The following is a 21,310-nucleotide window of genomic DNA, read 5'->3' as shown; positions in this document are numbered from 1 at the left end:
TTTTATAAAACTGGTTCACAAAGGTGGGGAATATACTTTGTTCGAAGAACTGGAGGCCTATTGCATTGCTAAATACTGCTTGTAAACGTATTTCAAGAATACTGGTAAACAGAATGGTAAATGGTTTACATGAAGTTGTATCTGAGGAGAAACATTTTTCGGTGAAATGAATGCCACTAATACACTAATCAGATATATATTATTACGTCAATTAAAATCATTTGAACGGAGCTCTGATCAATCTGGATTGGAGCAAGGGCTTTGATCTGGTAAATCTAGATTTTATGTTAAGATTTTATCACTAATGGGTTTCGGAGACGATTTCATTACGAAAATAAGAATGCTGTATGACGGAAGCCAAACTGCAGTTTCTATAAATATAATTGTTTGCGACTATTTTCCTGTTTAAAAGCTTAAAGGTTGCTCATGAATGGCAGAGGCAAGGGACAGGGCCATTGCCATATCAAGCAGGACAATGCCTGCCTAGACACTGACCATATATACATATGATCAGCACCCAAGACCCCTCCCCACCCAAGCTAGGACCTAGGAGGGCTAGGCAAAGGCTGCTGAGGACCCGGCAGATAGACCTATATAGGCTCCCCAAAACCCTCCATCCTTAGCTCACAAGGATGGTGAGGTTGCGACCAAAGAAACTAACAAAACGATCGATACGATAGGGCTGTCCTATGTTAATAATAGCATATGCTTTGTTCCAAATACCACTTTTAAGAACTTTAAAACAAAACTAAAGTATTCGACCCACAAAACTTACAAATGCATTTCAGTATTTTGTCAAGAGTTTGTGGATGACAGTTCAGTGTTTGTTAGAACAAATGAAAGTACGTACACTGGAAGGGCTTCGTACAATAGAACAGTTTGAGCAATCTACCCTGACAGAGCTAATTATTATTATTATTATTATTATTATTATTATTATTATTATGCTAGCTACAACCCTAGTGGGAAAAGCAAGATGTTATAAGCCCAAAGGTTCCAACAGGGAAACATAGCCCAGTGAGGAAAGGAAATAAGGAAATAAATAAATGATGAGAACAAATTAACAATAAATCATTCTACAAACAGTAACAACGTCAAAACAGATATGTCATATATGAACTATAAAAAGACTTAAGTCAGCCTGTTCAACATAAAAACATTTGCTGCAACTTTGAACTTTTGAAGTTCTACTGATTCAACTACCCGATTAGGAAGATCATTCCACAACTTGGACATAGCTGGAATAAAACTTCTAGAATACTGTGTAGTATTGAGCCTCACGATGGAGAAGGCCTGGCTATTAGAATTAACTGCCTGTCTAGTATTACGAACAGGATGGAATTGTCCAGGAAGATCTGAATGTAAAGGATGGTCAGAATTATGAAAAAATCTTATGCAACATGCATAATGAACTAAATGAACGACGGTACCAAAGATTAATATTTAGATCAGAAATAAGAAATTTAATAGACCGTAAGTTTTTGTCCAACAAATTAAGATGAGAATCAGCAGCTGCTGAAGACCAGACAGGAGAACAATACTCAAAACAAGGTAGAATGAAAGAATCAAAACACTTCTTCAGAATAGATTGATCACCGCAAATCTTGAAAGACTTTCTCAATAAGCCAACTTTTTGTGCAATTGAAGAAGACACAGACCTAATGTGTTTTTTAAAAGTAAATTTGTTGTCGTGATGAAACTTATGTTAGGGGAATAGATGGAAACATCGAAATAAATGGCTAGCTAAATTTTTTCAACTCATGAACAAAGCACTGTATTGTTGCTTTTGTTCATTTACTTTAAGGGCTACTTTTCTGGTCCTACACTGCAGGGGAACTCATACCAAGGCATTCAGCATTTCACACCGCATATTGCTCGTTTATTGTCAAATCCACATTATGGAAACACGTAGAAACCAAGAAAGTCTTAAGTTTCCTCTTGAAAGGCTTAATATCTTCACCATTTTGGATGTCTGATGGGAGCTCATCGTATAATCTTGTTGTCTAATGCTCATGGTGAAAAGATCAAGGAAAATGTGGATGACATAATTAGCAATATTCAGGTAAAAGTAAATAAGCTTTCAAGCAGTTTTTTTTTCTTTCTTTTGGCATCAAAAATCTATCATTATTAATTCCTTAATCTGAAGTAAAGTATGGTAAATGTGTCACGTGTTTCCATTGGTAAAAGAAAAAAAAAAGAAAAAAAAAGAGTAGAAAAATCATAGAACAACCATTCTGTCGGTACCTGTGGTGTGGAACTTAACCAGCCAATTAAGAGAATGCCTTTATCTTCCAAAAGTAAAAGGAGGCATAGGTATAGTCAATGTGTATTATAAGACAGCTGCTATTTTAATGGGCTTCAGGGTGCATTCAGGCACACTATTCTATCAGTTTCCTTATTTCCTTTCCTCACTGGGCTATTTTCCCTGTTGGAGCCCTTTGGCTTATAGCATCATGCTTTTTCCAACTAGGGTTGTAGCTTAGCTATTAATAATGATAGTATGTCATCAGAAAGCTGTGGAAGGTAGTTAGCTCCTTATTCTATATAAATCATTTGTTTCCTCTATAAAATTGCATAGTTGTATCTTGCACAGCTACTCCTTTCTACAATTATATTGTTGATACTCTAAGGAAATTGAATGAAATGACGAACTTACCACTTGCTAAAACATTTTCTTGTCTTTAATGCAGGAACATATACCTATTGTAATGAAGAGATATCGCTCTTTGACTGGACGAATAAATGGAATAATCTATTGTGTAAATATGTTGATTCGTACCAGAGAAGTCTGATGTACAGATGTTTATTATGGATCATTAGCCACAAAAGGAAGGCTTAAAGTACTGATCATTTGAGATATTTTCTGTAACAAGTTTATGGAAGTATAAAATCGTTTACATGTTAATTTTTGTATCTGGGAGTGGTTTCGAAACCTAATTGTAGAAATGTGCAAAATAGAAAGTAGAGCAACCAGTAAAAACATTGATGATGGATTTCACACGTAAAACAAAGAAACGGGTAAATGCATTAAATGTTCTTATTAAATATATAAATTGTGTATGGCATAGCAGGGATGACAATGTATCTCCTTCAGAAAAAAAAAATCCTAATTAAAATGTAGAACAAAATACACCAAGTGGGTCTTATCAAAATCATATGACATAGACAAGCATTTAACCCGCCGGTAGGTTGAAAATCTATAACACACTTACTGTCATAAAAGGTAAGGGAGAAAATTTGTTATTTATGGTTTTAAAGCAATGAAAGTTGATGAAGAATTAAGGCTTGAACTATTTTGTGTAAGGAAATTTAGCGTCTTTCTATAGAATGAGTTTTTAAAACATATGGTAAACATATGTATTAAAGGTAATGTAAAATATTTATTGCATCATATTTATGTATCTAGATCTTCTATTAACATATTTTTTACCATTTGTATGGGGTACGCACGGTTGCCTTCTTTGAAGGACTTAGCTTTGTCTTTGGGGTTGACCGTAGTCCCGATCAGCTGCCCTTAGTCCTTGCAAGAGCCAGGGCAGGTTTTATTTACCCGAAGAATGAAAAAAAATCGTGAAGAATTTCTGTTTCTATGTCATAAGAGTCTTAGAAAAGTGAGTTTTACAGAATTCCAGTGGTGGGTGCGTATGTTATGACGTCATCAACATGGCCGCCAAGCTATGTTTACTTGACACATTCCATGAATCATAACTTTTCAGGCATATGAGCTAGAAAGGTGAACTTATTAGTAAAATGTTGCTGATAAAATTAATAATATTCTTTATTCATATACATTTTTACTCAGCATTGTTTTTCTGAAAATTTCACTCAAACATACCTGTCTGACATCGCTTAAACCACGGTAGCAAAAGTTCATGTGTTGTATACTGATACTTGCTGTATATACTAATTTACCTTATTGAATTAATAGCTGTTAACAAAAAACACTTTCATCATTAAAAAAAATGTCATTCAATGGTCAAATAGAGACCACAATTTATCTCATTAAACGAAGCTGAGTGATTATGAAAGAAAATTGAAAGTATAAAATATATTATAACCGGTAAACGACCATGGTCCTCTGCTTATTACATCTTAGGAAACCAAGAGTCAAGTTGATAGAGATTCCAGTATATGGATGGATGCAATTTTGCAAAGTGTATGAAATCTTGAAATTTTGCAAAGCCTATGTAGATCTTGGAATTTTGCAAAGTCTGTGTAGATCTTGGAATTTTGCAAAGTCTGTGTAGATCTTGGAATTTTGCAAAGTCTGTGTAGATCTTGAAATTTTGCAAAGTCCGTGTAGATCTTGGAATTTTGCAAAGTCTGTGTAGATCTTGGAATTTTGCAAAGTCCGTGTAGATCTTGGAATTTTGCAAAGTCCGTGTAGATCTTGGAATTTTGAAAAGTCCGTGTAGATCTTGGAATTTTGAAAAGTCTGTGTAGATCTTGGAATTTTGAAAAGTCTGTGTAGATCTTGGAATTTTGCAGTCTATGTAGATCTTGGAATTTTGCAAAGTCTGTGTAGATCTTGGAATTTTGAAAAGTCTGTGTAGATCTTGGAATTTTGAAAAGTCTGTGTAGATCTTGGAATTTTGCAGTCTGTGTAGATCTTGGAATTTTGCAGTCTATGTAGATCTTGGAATTTTGCAAAGTCTGTGTAGATCTTGGAATTTTGCAAAGTCTGTGTAGATCTTGGAATTTTGCAAAGTCTGTGTAGATCTTGGAATTTTGCAAAGTCTATGTACAGTAGATCTTGGAATTTTGCAGTGTCTATGTACAGTAGATCTTGGAATTTTGCAGTGTCTATGTACAGTAGATCTTGGAATTTTGCAGTGTCTATGTACAGTAGATCTTGGAATTTTGCAGTGTCTATGTAGATCTTGGAATTTTGCAAAGTCTGTGTAGATCTTGGAATTTTGCTAAGTCTGTGTAGATCTTGGAATCTTGCAAATTCTGTGTAGATCTTGGAATTTTGCAAAGTCTGTGTAGATCTTGGAATTTTACAAAGTCTGTGTAGATCTTGGAATTTTACAAAGTCTATGTAGATCTTGGAATCTTGCAAAGTCTGTGTAGATCTTGGAATTTTGCAAAGTCTGTGTAGATCTTGGAATTTTGCAAAGTCTGTGTAGATCTTGGAATCTTGCAAAGTCTGTGTAGATCTTGGAATTTTGCAAAGTCTGTGTAGATCTTGGAATTTTACAAAGTCTGTGTAGATCTTGGAATTTTACAAAGTCTATGTAGATCTTGGAATCTTGCAAAGTCTGTGTAGATCTTGGAATTTTGCAAAGTCTGTGTAGATCTTGGAATTTTGCAAAGTCTGTGTAGATCTTGGAATCTTGCAAAGTCTGTGTAGATCTTGGAATTTTGAAATCAGTGCCTGACAGAGTTACGAGGAAGTCGCTCATTGCCGAGGTGCTACTGGGGGGAAACCCCCACCCCATACTTGATTGCATTATTAAGTTGTTATTGACATCAAGATGGAAACGTGTATTTGGGTCTCCGCTTTCCTTTAGAACCGTGGGTTCTCTCGTTGGGAAAGTTCCATTCATAACCCACTAATGTGAAAAGTTTTCTATTGTGAATGGCTTTCACATGTTTTCAGCAGAACTTTTTAGTATATTGTGGAGATGTGAGCGTACACAAGGAAAAGTTTTTCACCATTTTAAGGAGGTTAATTAGAAAACTTTTAACTTTAATTTGTAGTTTGGTTAGTTAACTTAGGCCCCTAGTTTTATTATTAGGATCGATATTAGCTTGTATTTAGAGGCTGAAATAGCTGCCTAAAAAGAAACCACAAATATTGTAATCTACAAATAACAAGGGAAAAGGGGCACACATGGTTATCCCATGTGATTTAGTCTCCAGTCAAATAAACGTTAGATGGAGATAATCTGAAAGTTTTTGTGAAGGAAATTGAGAGAGACTCATGCCGACTTGAAACAACCGTTTAGCAGTCTGATGGAACGATTTTCAATCCATAGGCCTATACAAGTGGCACACATTGTTATCCCATGTGACATAGTCTCCGTCGAATAAACGTAAGATGCAGATAATCTAAAACCGAATCTTTGTAGACGAAATCTATTGAGAACGAGGCTCACGACTGTTGAAACAGCCGTTTAGCAATTTGATGAAACTATTTTAGTCTATAGACCTTTACGAGTGGCAAACATGATTATGCCATGTGATTTAGTCTCTAGTCAAATAAACGTGAGATGGAGATAATCTAACTTAGTCTTAGTGAACGAAATTAATTGAGAACAAGGTTCTCGCCGAGTTGAAACAACCGTTCAGCAGTTTGATGAAACAATTTTAATCGATAGGCCTGTATAAAAATCTCCATAACACTCCATCGTTTTATCTGCATTCTGTTACAGTCTTTCATACGTCCTGGGAAAATAATACTCATTGTTAACTCGCCAAACAAAATAGTCTCGTAAGAGGAAAGTAACGTTTCATTTCACTGTTGTCTCTCTGATCAGTCTACTCTTCGCCTTTGTTGTGTTCGGTGCTCTAGCTAACCCTTCATTAGCCATCGCTCCCTGCAAAAAGTGGATTTTTTAAATTCGCTCTTTGCACTGAAATCATTGATTGTTGGTATTATGGGATGCTGGTAAGCTGTTGGTATAGGATACAGGTAGAGTATGTCTGTTTACGCAGACAGATGGGTTGAGAGAAATGGTATTTGTCGTTTGTTAATTATTGATGGTTTTCCGAGGATTACAATTTTATTGCCTTTGATGTTTGTTTTCTGAGTTTGGGTTTTGAAATGCTCACAGGCGTGTTTTATTATTATTGATTTTACTTTTTTTTTTTTTTTGCAGGTCTCAAATAATTTAATGAATTTTATTTCAGGTGGCTAGTATATGTGCAGAGTTCTTTTATATTCTTTGTTACAACCGGGTGTATTTACTTAATTTCGAGATGAAGAGTTGATCGGTTTTTAGTTATTAATTGTGAATGCCTATTAATGGTGAAGGGCCTAACATCTCGTTGCTAATATCTGAGATGAGTTGTCTACTTCATCGATCGTATTTGTTTTGATTTATGACATACTTCTTCATTTCGATTTTGTCACTGAATTCATTTACAGGAATAATTACAGATCGGTTCACCATTTACTAAATCTGCCGGACCATACAATTTTCAAATGTATCTTCACCTCCGTTACATGTCTTTATGCAGAAACACTGGGGATCCCTATGCCATGCATCCTTGCATTAAATATGCAATCTCTTGACTCTCATTAGCCATATGTTATATCAGTGGTTCCCACTTAGGCTGGCGCCGCTTGGCTTCCAGGTGGGAGTCCTTGTGCCCACCTTGTTACGATTTTAAACTACGTACCAGAGCTTTACAGTAGTCTTTGATTTAGTGTTTGACATTTTTTTTTTTTTGGAGATATAAGATTTTGTAAGCAAAAATTGAACGTTGTTTATCACCTCAATTGTAGTTTATTTATTTCTTTAATAATTTCCTTTCCTCACTGAGATATTTTATCTGTTGGAGCCCTTGGTCTTCCAGCATCGTGCTTTTCAAACTAGGGTTGTGCTTAGCTTGTAATATTTTCTTAAATACTCAATGTGCATTCTGCGCCCCCCCCCCCCCCCCCCACACCCTTTCACCACCTCGGCTTTTGCATCTCCGCCCCCACGATATGGAACTGGGTATGTTCCGCCCACTTTGGGAACTACTGGACTACATAATTACTGCATACCTGCTTAAAGGTACACTTGGGCACACTATTCTGTTTCTTTATTTCCTTTTCTCACTTGGCTAATTTCCCACTTGGACCCTTTTCCTGCTTTTCCAAACTAAAGAGTTGTATCTTAGCAATTGCTAATAATAATAGTAACTAATGCCCCATTTTCACTATAAATTTTACGCCATTCAAGAACAGTCTTCCTGGTTTCAAGCAAAACCTTAACTCGGCTATTTTCTTTTCCATCGTCTAATATTTTCGCTCGGTCGCACTTGAAAGTTTTCGAACCAGCAGTAAAAAGCAATCTCGTTCCTTCGTTCAATTCCATCCACAGACTGGTCCTGTATATAACGTCCCTGTATATGACGTCCACCCATCGAATAGCCACGGACATCAATACTTACTTCAAACATTTTTGTATCTAGACAATAATCTGTATAAGTCAACCGAACAGCTCTTACCGCTTGTTCTCTTAAACGCATTCTCCATTTTTCATTCTATCCTATTCTATCTAATGAAAAGAGTGCGTCTTACTATAGGCAAGGCGTTCTTAAACAAACAAACGCACACAGACAAACAAACAAACGAACGAATCTCTCTATCCCAAAACTCTATTCTTCCAACGACCTGTCCACTTGATTAATGGTTTAACCATTCGTTCATTCATATTCTATTGATCCTTACGAAGTCTCTCGCTGTTCTAGGCTTAGGGAACTCTCAATTTATTAACAAATATATATATCCTGTTTCACTCCAGGCGCACTAGCGCTCTCCTAAATCTTATACCATTCGGCATAGGCACTTGATCATTCCAACCTATACCACATTCCCTAACACTTCGACCGCTAACTCATGTGTTCTTCAATTGATTCATTCACTATCATAATAACATCTAGAAATACGGTGGCCTGAAAATAGAAATACGGTGGCCTGAAAACTGTCTCGGAAATTGGTTTTCGAACCGCTGTGCTTGCATCATAATCTTGTGTTCTTTACATAATGGTTAAAGATACTAAATAGAATAATAAATAGTAAGAGATTAACTGGCCAAAAATATTAAAACTTTTTTTAATCAGTATTTAAGATAGAGTATCTACTAGTTAAAAAGAAACTCGGCGAAGTCTCAAAAAAAAAAAAAAAAAAAAAAAAAAAAAAAAAAAAAGGTAGGTTATATTTAGTAACAGCTCTTAGAAACAGCTCTTAAAAACTCAATTTTGTTGTACTCTTCGACTATCGTTTAATAAGATTGTCAAGTTATTCATATTTATTAACTGGTTTTTCTCTTAGCAGCAAATGTATCTTTGTTTGTGTTGGTTGGTACCGCTTCCTGTTTCAGGACATCAATAAATTTCCAGATATTAATAATTTTTGTATGCTATGGATTGTAAGGCTGTTATTGTTAACCTCTCTCTCTCTCTCTCTCTCTCTCTCTCTCTCTCTCTCTCTCTCTCTCTCTCTCTCTCTCTCTCTCTCATGCATTGTTATCTGTGATCCTTTCGTGTAAAATTCTTAAACGTTTTATGACCCGGTTTATTAATAATTTTCAATTTCGAGAAAAATAACAAACATCCATACACGAATCAATCGCTTACTACTATGGAAGGGGGTTTAAATAGGATTTGATTGAGCCCAAGCTTCTAACTCTTGGTTAGAAGCTTAGAGGAAAAATAACAGTATTAATCATCGTAGGTTAGAAGCGTCTCCATAAGGGGGGTTGGTCGGTTGGCAGTGAAGTTGTGGGAGAAATAAAAGGGTAAAGGACACTGGGTAGAGGGAAAGAGCTAGTGACGAGCTAAGTACCATATTTTTCCTTTAACAAAATTTATCTTTGCTCAAAATCGTAATTACGTTTAGATAGTCTATATTTTCATAACCTGGGGGATATGATGAAAGTATTATAGAAATTAAATCATTTGATATAAGCATCTTTAACCCTCCCCGCTCCCCGAATTTTGAGTTCAAATATGATAAATCCTGTCCTATTATCTGATATGGATTATCAGTATCTAGAAATAAAAAATGATAATGACTGAAATTGAAATTATCGCGCTTGGTCATAATTTCTATATTTTATGTAATTTTTAAGCGAATCTTCTGAGAACTTTAGTTCTAGATCAATTTGTTCTTGGGGAAACTTCAACCAGGATATGAGTATGTTAATGTTCTTGTACAAAGGCAAAAACGTCTATTTAATATATTTTTATATTGGACTACCATATTCCCGATTTCTTTTGTCGATTCGTTTTCCTTTGACAATTATAATAAAATTTTATGAGGAATAGATTTTATAAGCAATTTTTTCTCATTAGAAATTGATACTGATAGTTATTCCTATTTCCATTGTTTTTTCTTCAAATGTTACAGATACCAGAGCATTGACAGAAACATTATACGGGTTAGGTAGTAAACAGATCTAGGTATTTTTCTACCTCTCTTAACAAATAAAGTCAAATACTCATACGTAAAACTTATGACGTATGTCAAGTTTCAACATTACTATTCTTATAGATTTTAAATTGATATTGCAATATTCAAAAAAGCGGGTGTTGCCCATCTCCAGCAGCGCCTTACTTGTTCTTTTATAGAAGTAAAGTATTTTTCATGAGGGGAAAATTACATTTTTCGAAAATTTGTCCTAGCGCCTTTTTCTTTTTTTTTCTTTTTTTTTAAATCCAATCCAACATTTTCGCTGTTGTGTTAATTTCCTTATCAGCAGGGATATAGCAATTAATATTGGCTTCATGGAAGCGTCATCTTGAGGTGCTTGGGTGGTTATAGAATTTATTTTGATAAAGACATTTTTCAAAAAAATTCATTTAAGACATAACCAGATAAAAAAATTCTAAGTAATATTTAGCTGTTCTTAAGATTAGGGAAATTTTTCTGGGAGAACTAGATCCCTGCTATAAAATTGAATTACTGGACAACTATACCAATAATTCATTTGTAAAAGAACACCTGTCCCCCCCAAAAAACCGTCGAATTATAAAACAGTTTGAGCCTTGAGAGCGAAGACTTATGAATGTTTATATAAAAACTCCTACCGACTTGGTCACGAGGCATCGGTAAAACACAGTAGCCATCTAAATCCCTTATGAGAATAAGGATTAAGTAAGACTTAGACTTCAAATACATTAATGCATTATGACGCGACACAGAATTTTCCGGTTTTAGAGACAAGACAAGATTTAATCATATAAGTTAATTACCATCAAACTCAATAAAAGTTACTGTAAGGATAAGACTTCTTACTTTGAGGGTTAATTTCGCCATCCAGTTGTGTAATTTTCTTGCTAAGTGGCAAAACTGACCACGCTTTTAGTCTTTATTTATAGATTTCGTGTGCTTTGCTTTTATGACGAAAATACGTAAACATACTGGTTTATGATCGATATTACTTCATTGTAGCAAGTTTGGATTTCCTTCAACGGATCACACACACAGAGAGAGAGAGAGAGAGAGAGAGAGAGAGAGAGAGAGAGAGAGAGAGAGAGAGAGAGAGAGAGAGAGAGAGATTTAGTATTAGTGGATTTTCTAATACATATTGGTGTTAAATGTCCTCGTATATGTCTTTCACGTTAAACAAATTAACGATTTCGAAAAGTGTTAAGAATTTTCTTATTAACACAGGAAATTTTCCAGAGAAAATTTCTGACCTTAAAGCAAATGTTTCCTTGCCTCGCCTCAAAACTTTTAACATCTTTAACCGGCAATACCTCCCCTCCCCCGTGACCACAGTCTCTTGAAAGAAAGTGTGGTAGGCGACACTTCTTACTGAGCAGTCTTATTTTGCTTTTGGCTCCACTGCGTACTTATACTTCGATGTATTTTCTTCAAAATCTAATGGATTTGTCCTAGGATCAAACCCAGCATGTTCACGAAGTTTCGTTGAAATTGGTTCTGTATTTTTATATTTTTTCACAAAATTATCATTGCCATTATTTTCAAAGTAGTGCTGCGTACTTGTACTATGATGTACTTTATCCATAATGTTACAGATTCATGACTCTCAAGTTTGATAAAAATCGTGACTGTAGTGACTCTCAAGTTTGATAAAAATCGTGACTGTAGTTTTTGTGTAAGTTGCTCACAAACAGACTGGTGTATACATTCCCTTCGCAAAATCTTCGATTTTGGCGAAGGCAATTAATATTCTGCTCTCTTTGCTATTATAATCTGGCGCAGACCTATACACTACAAACATATCTCAATTATTCCCTTGTATTTCTAGATTTCGTACGCCACCCAAACTTAGCCCTAGCTAAGCCTTTTTGTTGTCTTTTGGTAATTTTACATCCTCCATAACATACACTTCCACTTCGTATAACATTTTTAACACTTTTTATCTTAACACAAGTGACTCTTATTCTCACTCAACCTCACTTAAATAATTTCTTATATTCTTATCATACTATTTCTCTTCAGACACTCGTACTCTCAGACCCTTGTACTCTTAATATCATACACCTCTCCTAGCCTCATTCCAGCAATCGTAACAGTAAATACACAATACGTAAGATAAAAATAAAAATATTGTAGTATACAATGATGTATATTTGTTATAAACTGTAAGATTGTAAATGTGTATTTGATAATAAGATAAAAAAAATCTTCAAAATTCGTAATAACAAGCATACACAACTCTCAAATTCCTTGCATTAATTCACATATTTTCTGGCCACACACTTCGGGTGTCTTTTCGAAAGCATTTCTATATGTAATATTCCCACCACACACAGTATCTGCTGAGATTAAGGAATCGGTAATGATCATTTTTTATACAAAGACAAAAACAGTTTGAAATCTTTTACTGTTACCTGGACTTCGCTAATTAGGTCATCATAATATTCATTGACTATTTCTTCGTAATCATTGGATAGCAAAACCCCTTATATAGAGGCCATTTATCATGTTAAAAACATTGGCTGGCCATCTATTCCGATGTTTCTAATTTTATAGTCCCATAAGTTTCATCACGATTGAGCTCTGCCCCGGTAGATTGCTCAAATTGTTGTATTGTATAAGAAACTACCAGAAGTCTCTCGCTAGTTTTAACACACTGAACGGTCATCTGCAAATCCTATGACGGAAAACAGAAATGCATTTGGGCCGAATTCTTTTATTTTGTTAAATATTTCTAAAAGTGGTTCTTGGAACAAAAACTGTGCAAAATTTATAATTGAGATGTGCCTGCCTTCGCATATCGATCGGTTAATAGGAAAATAGTCGCTAACGATCCTATTTATACAAACTGCACTTTGGCTCCCGTCTCACAGCATTCTTACTGCCTTCGCCTAAATTGAAGATTTTGCGAAGCTTATGTTTTTTGTTTTATTTATTCATTTGTTTGTGAGCAACTTTACAAAAAGGAAAAAAAAAATCTGCTCGACCGATTTTCGTCAAATTTGATATTCACGTTGGGTATGACTCAAGAATAAATCTGTAGTATTTTGGATAACGTACATAACCGTAAAAAATGCAGAAGTACTTTGAAAATAATCGCTTTTTTTTTTTTTTTTTTTTTTTTTTGTGAACAACATTACGCAAAAACCTGCAGAACCTGGCTAGTACAGTGGTAACGTGTTTGCCTAGCATTCGCATGGCAGCAGATCGATCCCCGCCCGGGACCGTGAGTTTAAGCTGTTTACTGGGGAGGCCACTGCCGTGGTAGGGCACCACAGTGGGGAGTGGGGCTTGCCCGACTGACTTTCTGGTGAGCATCTATTCTGATGGAACTGGAACTGAAACCAGACACCTTTAACCTTTAACCAATTTCAACGGAACTTGGTGAACATGTGGGTGGTATATGGCCCAAGGACAATTCCCTTAGTTAGAAGAAAACAAAATCAAAGTACAAGTGCACACATGAAGCTAGAGCAAAATACAAATGCTTGGACTGGCGAAGGCTTGCTCTCTATAGAGTGCCCATCTATAGTTTTTATATAATAGTTTCGAGACTAGGTGTTGAAAATGAAATCTCAGTTTTGTTTAAGACAGTGCTTTAGTCCAGATTGACCAGACCTTCGTTTAAATTATCATTGACATAATATACATATCTCGGAATAATGTATTGCAGTTTATTATTGACCTTCCTTTCACCGAACATTTGCTACAAGGATACAACTTAACGTAAAAAATTTGTGTCGAGAATGCTGATAAACAGAATGATTAAAGTTTATAATCGATGTTAATCAATGCGATAGAACTATAGTTCTTCAAACCGAACATGTCGCCATCTTTGTGAACTAGTTTTATAATAATTTAGCTTCCCTAATCGAAAGTTTACGTGTAAATCAAACTTTACCACTTCCGTAAACTATGGTGATGATAATTTTATATCAGGAGCCCATCCTCTCCTGGTGTTTTACCTTTGTTCATAGTTTTCAAAGCGTTCAAGGCCTCTTTCGCAGATCCAATAGTGCATAACGCTTCATTGTCTTTCTCGTCAATAGACTTAAGAGAAGGGTCTTGTAATCTCGAGTCTGTATCATCCTTGAATAGTTTCATAATATTTCTTTACATAAGCAATGGCACTAGTGTTGCACCATTCTGCAAGCGCAATGCTCTATTTTTTTTCTAATAAATGAGCAGACAGTTGCTCCCTATTCAACTTTCCTTCTGATTTTAACCTAATTTTTAAAACTTTATTAAAAGCACGCATTTTCACTTATACACTCCGTCATCATTCTCTTAAAGCAGTTTTTCAATTATGCTGATGAATATACTTCAATTCCATATTGAGTTTTGCACACAAAATATGTACCTTATTATACATCGGCAAGGTTTTCCTACAGTTTCTTGGGTATTAGAGAAAACCTTCAACAAATTAAATCTCGGGTAGCATATTGCTCTTGCCTGATTAATGTTATGCGTTAAGTAAGGGTTGGACTGCCCCGTAACAATCTTCAATGTTATGTTTATGCACACATTCAATTATCCCGTTGTCAATGTTGATGTGGGGTAAGATAGCTATTTTCTTTGTAAAATCTGCAATCTTTGTCTTTCCTGTATTTTTTCTTGACCCCCATTTCAGAGTCCATTTCTTAAAAACTTTCAATAACATCCTCGATTTTAAAGTAAGTTATATCAACTATATCTGCTCTTACATAGAAAAAATGTATTCAATGTAAATTATTACTTTTTACTGGTTCTGATTTTGGTTTACCACTCGTAATATCAAATGGTGTAGGGTTGACTAATTTTTCTAGAGTTAGAATTGTGTTCTACATTTACAACATACACCATATCTTTAAAAATATCCATTCCCTGCTATCAATCTTTCTGTGGCCATTCGTGAGAGTTTACATACCAAGACTTCACGGTGAATTGTATCTTTTGTATATAACAAAAGACTACTACTGTTACTTTAAGATTTATTAATGAAAGCCTCCTCCTCCTTGATTTAGCATGGCCAAATAAGGGTACTTCTAGTTTTTCCGAATCCTTTGGTTTTCACTTATTCATAGTTTTCCAATACCCAGTAGAGCCGTTTGTCTATCCTGCTTTCCTTGAAGTCTCCCTAAGCATGATAACAATATGATTGGTCCGTAGGATTCTAGTTTTTCCTTGGGTTTCCCAGAGTTTTAGCCCAATACAAATTATTCTATTTTTTCTATACATTAGGATAGCGTATAATTCTCTAACTTTTATTAACAAAACTTGCTGCATAATGACATTTCTTATTTGGCATATTCTTGATGATCTGGTTGTAGATTATATCTGGCATATTCTTGATGATCTGGTTGTAGATTATATCTGGCATATTCTTGATGATCTGGTTGTAGATTATATCTGGCATATTCTTGATGGTCTGGTTATATTTGGCATATTCTTGAGTATCTGGTTGTATATTATATATAACTACTTTTATTACTTTCAATCGGCATCTGACTCCTCTAGCTCTTCTAGCTCGACTGTTGAGAATAATTTGTTGCAATAACCAGTTACTCTATTGGGTATTTTTGTAAATTTGTATTTCAATCCATTCTATCATTTCCCTCTCAGACTTTAAAAAAGATTCTCACAAACAGTTCCTGAAGGCGTCTGCTGGCAACTCTCCCTTTTGTTTTTAGGATTTAGTGGATGGCGATCTTTAGCAGTAATATATTTAATTTCATTGTTGGTATTCCAAACTTCCTTCTGGGGGTGTATATGTATCAATTTTCCCAGCTTAATTACCAACCAAGAAACTCCTTCCTTAGTTTAAATTTCTGTTGTAATGTTTTTATGGATTTTGTTTGTTTCTTTAATTTGTTGTACTCGTAACAATATTTTTTCTTATTTCTTTTTAGTTCAATTGATTTTTCAATGCTACTTCTTTTCTGAAAGTCTTATTTCAAGAGCAGTGTTTGGGTGTTTGGCAAATAGGTTGTTTCGCTCGATGCCTTCCCCCACTGCTCATATGTATATGTATGTATGTATGTCTTTTCACGCTTAGGGGGAGGAATAGTAGTCATACCCAGGTGAGAGGGGTCACCCCGAGATGTACACTTGGAATCCCACACTCCCACCACAAATTGCCGAACCAGCAGGTTGTAGTTAGGAAGGGGGAAGGGGATGGGAATTGTTGAATCTGTAAGTGTCGAAATATTTCGAAGTTATTTTTTTTTTATTTACACTATAGTCTATTTCGTACTAGCTACCGACTGGACAAAGGAGCCGAACTACGGTTTGAAAGCTCGTCGCTGATTGGCTGTTGATTCAGGCATCCTCCCCTCCCACTGACCGACGAAGAAGCAAAACATTGCATTTGTCCGCGGTACTTGAACATCATTTTTGCTTTATACCTAACTTAATTTGCGTAGTATCTACCTGGTTCTTTGGTCACACACACATTGAAGTTAGATGATGAGTATTACCTTGAAACGAGTATCCATATCCTAAAAAAAATATAAGAGGAAAAACACGAGTTGAAGTGAAGCCAGCGCTGAAAAAACGCTGCTACTATAGTGTGAGGTCTACCGCCATATATCGCCTACCCAGATGGAGGGTGAGGTCTACCGCGTGACCAGCGTCCCAGAGCCCCGCACCTAACCATCGAACATGTGTACTGCCCAAATCCATCAAAATCGTGACCTGTCCACGTGACCTGCCCATATAAAAGGAAGCAAATGGAACTCTTGAATCAGTTTTTCCCTCGGCCCAAACGAGATATCATCGATTGAGGGTACTAAAAATGTTGCTGAAGGAGTTTTATAGAAGTCATTCTGACAGAAGAAGCAGAACTCGCCTTTCTAAGAGAGCACAATCTCTTGGATACAGTTCAAGAAGCAGATCCATGCCATAAATGTGGTTCTGTTACGCAAGAAAAAAAAAAAAGAAAGCGTAACAGAGGAGGACAATTCAAGCCTGTGTTACGTTGCCCTCGAAAGGGTTGTCAAACTACAAGGTCTGTTCGTACAGGAAATAAATTTTTCCATTATACGGACATGAACAACAAATTGCACTGCAACCTAAGCCTGTGTGAAATATTAGAATTAATATTTCTCTTTGTATTGGATATACCAATGTCCACAGTATGGAAATATATGATAACATGTTTATTTTTACCTTGATTCCTTTTTTTAATGTAATTAGAAATCCAATTATCTATTTGTCATTTCTAAGATATGTTTAAATTAAGTGTTTATTGCTTAAACAAATGTATAAAATGTGTTTTATCTATGAAGGACGAATAATTCAGCAGTAGACCTCACGCTATAGTACTAACGGGAGGTAGATCTCACGCTATAGTGTGGTAGACCTCACGCTATAGTAGCACCGAAAAAACTCTATATCAACTTTTTTATATGCTGTTTTCTACCTACGAATGTTATGCAAAAGTAAGTAGAAGTAGAAGTATTTTTTCTTTTTGCAAATTCCCACCATTCAATTACATTATTGAAACTTTCATTCTAAGTTTTAAAGATTCAAAAAAAGAAAAATCACCTATTCCTTCTGTCTCCAGTAAAGATGCATTCAGTTTCCAAAATCCTTCCCCTCTTTGCACATCTATTTTGAAACTGACTAAGACCATGCAATGATCACAAAAAGCTACATGAAATGTATCGGCACTTGCCATCAGTCATATTGACACTGCTTGCTATATCATGGCGTAGCTCTTTCAGCATAGAGGGGGTCTATCCTAGAACCATGGCCTTTATTAAGTATATTGTGGAATACCTTTTAACCCAGTCTATTACATCGTTCATTTCAACATTTTTTAAGGTCTGCGTTGATCTTGACGTTAGATTATCTGTCGGGTATGACACGAGTAACTTCAACACCAAAAACTATTTTCAAAATTTTTACGAAAACAATATATCTTATGTCTATTTTTTTTTCTTTTTTTTATCATTACCTTCATCTGAAATTTCATGATTAAAAAAAAAAAAATTAGCTCCTATAATCTATCCCTCCACATAAATGTTCTTGCTAATAACAGACAAGATACAAACTTTCTTACGCAGACTGCTGTGCATCCTTTAAGATTACATAAATATCTCACAACATAATTTGTTAAAAAAATAAAAAGAACTCAAGCTTTTACATCCTTCACATTCTTGCAACAATCAATACCAAAGGATAGCTGCTTCATTTGTTTACCTAAATCGTTTACTCTATTTCTAAACCACCAATTGAAAGTTTAAAGGCGTAAAATTGGGAAGATTTTAACTTTTTATCATTTCTAGTCTATTTTTTTTTTCCAATTTTTCTTATCACTATTGTCTTCTGATCTTCATGATTTTTGTGTTCCTCTTTTCTTTACGGCATTGGCTATTGGTCCGGAATTCCGTAACCATAATTGTGACCTGATTGGTAACGTCTCTGCCTGGTGTGTTTGCCAGTCGCGGGTTAGAGTCCCGCTCAGTCTCGTTAGTGCCATTAGTGTCTGCAACCTTACCATCCTCGTGAGCTAAGATTGCGGGGTTTGGGGAACCTATAGGGGTCTCTGTTGAGTCAATAGTAGTCATTGCCTGGCTATCCTTGGTCCTAGCTTGCGTGGAGAGGAGTTTGGGCACTGATCATATGATACATGGTCAGTATGTATGGCATTCCCCTGCCTGATAGGGCAATGTCACTTTACCTTGCTTCTGCCATTCATAAGCGACCTTTAAACTGATTTTATTTACACGGAAGCTACCGTACCAGTAGCAGTAGCTATGGGTCTGGAATACCGGACCAGCAGATCACAGCTATTTACACGGCAGACTGCCGGACGTGTAAGGGTTAGGTTAATGGTCCGGAATTTCCCTATTTCAATGTTGAAGTAAAATTCAATTAAATTCAATAAACAGACTGCCAACGCAAGAGCCTGTGTCTTACATAAGGCAAGACAATGTGTACTGAACTGAAGTGGTCCAGAATAAAGTTTCCGTACCTTCTTGTCTTGTCCTATTGACACGGCAGACGTAAGGAACATCGCCTAACCTAAACTTTCCCCACCTGACCTACAAGCCGTGTCCTTACCTACTTGGCTAACGAGGGCTAACGCTCCCCTGCGACCCCCCCCCCCCCCCCTTTATACTGCCGTATTCTAAAGCCGGCCGTCATCACACATGTGGCCGCTATCATACTCGAACATTCACCCCAAACATAATTATTACATTAACATATGAATAGTTTTAATCCAAGTTGGGCACTATTTCGAAAGGACACAATTTTAAATTATCCACATAACAATTGGTTAAAGTTAAATACCAACACCCTTCAATAGTTAGTCAAATAATAGCAACCTTCCGTGGTTTATTAAATACTAACAAACCTCCCATGAAAGAGACGAAAAATAAACTTCGGCACATTTCACAATTGCCGGACCACCAAAAGCTGTGACGGAATATACTGTATTTTTTTCCGTACCTTTATACAAGTTTTATTGACACGAACTTCAGTACCCATCATACTGATTTTATAGACACGTTAGCTGCCGTATCAATAGCCACTTCGTGTGTGTGTTGGTTTTTGTTTTATTTTTTACTTTTTTACTGTGGAATTTTTAACTTTCCGTTTCTACAAAGTGCATTTTGCGTCGGTTTTCAGTTTCCTCTAGAGTTTTCTTGCTTGAGTGTACACTCTGGTACACTATTCTATCTCATTTCTCTACGAGTTTTTATAGTTTATATATTAAATATTCAGTTTTAATGTCACTGTTTTGAAAATATTTTATTTTCCCTCTTTTCCTTTCCTTACTAGACTATTTTCCCTGTTGGGACCCTTGGACATATAGCTTGCTTTTCCAACTAGGGTTATAGCTTAGCAAGTAATAATAGTGTTTTGTCCCCAGTCAAGGTCCACTTTTATGTCTTCTCTATCTATGAACGTCGGCAATCGTCGTAATAGCAGTTCCCTCACCAGTACTGTTCCAATGGGGTGGGTGTACAACGACCATTTCAAAACACTTCACAACTTGGTCAGGTATTCGCCTTCTCGTCGGTAGATTAAACTCCTCGTCTTTTTTCCCATTTTTTTTATTTTATTTATTTTTTTTTATCTTCAAGCTCAATGTTCTTCCTCTCTTAAGAGAATACGTTGCTAGTTATTTCAATTTTCTACTGCTGTATTCTCGATATCCTAAACATATTACTATCTAGTATATCCTCACTCGCCTTTCCTGTTCTACATTCAAATGTATATCCTTCTGCAACAGAATGTAAATGTATTTACATTGTTAGATCCCTTGTGTTTCGTTACCTTAAGGTTTTTGCAGACTTGCAAAATCCTTCTGATATTCAAAACTATATTCTATCAGGAGTAATCTTCAGCAAAAAGATTCTCTCTGCCACATTTAAAACTTTATCTATCATACATGTTGTACATGAAAGGTATATTATGACTCGTGAACAGCACCGATGAAATGTTTTTCTTGATTAACATTTGAGCCGTTCGCATTCAGTTCAACTACCTTGTGTATTCGGATTATCAATTATCACAATATCTTTGCCATAAGAATCTGATGCATCCCTCAATACAAAGTTTTGCATATCAAAGGGAGCATACCTTCTTGAAACTATTTTAAAGACTGCTGAAGTGTGCTACTTTCACCTCTAGACCATTAGGCAAATAGATTACTATTTATCATTTTAGAAATTTTCATATACATACTGATTCCGGAACTTTTTTTAAGATCTTTAAGATCCTTTTTTTACCTTGCATTTCTTGTAAACCAATCAAATCTTTTGACATAAATTCTTAGCTTTTCAAATATGACGTCATTAACATTTACGTTTGTTTACTTTACCTGAAGAAAACTATCAAAAAAGTCTTTTCAGCAAGTCCTTGCACACTACACTTCACAGCTATTAAATCCCAGCCATAGCCTGGGGGTATAATCTGCCATGCCAAGAAATTGTGTGTAGAGATTTCATTTTCCTGTCTACATAAATTTCACTGTCGCTAATAAATGTTCGCTGCCTATACTATCCTTGTTACTTGTAAAGGCTTTATGACATTACCTTCGAATTGGACATTCATATGGGCCTTGTACATGGAAACAATAGGTAAATTTAGGAGCTCGGGAACTGTCGACCTTTGTTTACTCTGCTCCTCTACTTCCAGCCCCTCCCGGTATTGTGGATGAAGTGAAACTTTAATCTATTGCTGAAAATTTCTATGAAAATATGGATTCTTCTA

At 35.7% G+C, this 21,310-nt stretch overlaps 1 protein-coding gene across 7 annotated transcripts in view; it reads left to right on the top strand.

The window, feature by feature from the left end:
* The window catches only part of LOC137622094 (uncharacterized), a 163,585-nt gene that overhangs the window by 111,692 nt on the left and 30,583 nt on the right, over positions 1–21,310 (top strand). Inside the window, exon 1 of one of the 7 annotated variants that reach the window (XR_011040358.1) lies at positions 6,511–6,637. The exons of 4 other annotated variants lie outside the window; for them this stretch is intronic. The gene's annotated coding sequence lies outside the window, so the exon portion shown is untranslated. Of the gene's footprint in view, positions 1–6,510; positions 6,638–21,310 lie in introns of those variants that run through there. 2 more of the 7 variants (XR_011040356.1, XR_011040357.1) reach the window with 2 other exon arrangements.

The sequence above is a fragment of the Palaemon carinicauda genome, chromosome 28 (genome assembly GCF_036898095.1).
Source record: "Palaemon carinicauda isolate YSFRI2023 chromosome 28, ASM3689809v2, whole genome shotgun sequence".
Taxonomy (NCBI): Eukaryota; Metazoa; Arthropoda; class Malacostraca; order Decapoda; family Palaemonidae; genus Palaemon; species Palaemon carinicauda.
This window is presented reverse-complemented; position numbering and strand designations above follow the sequence as displayed.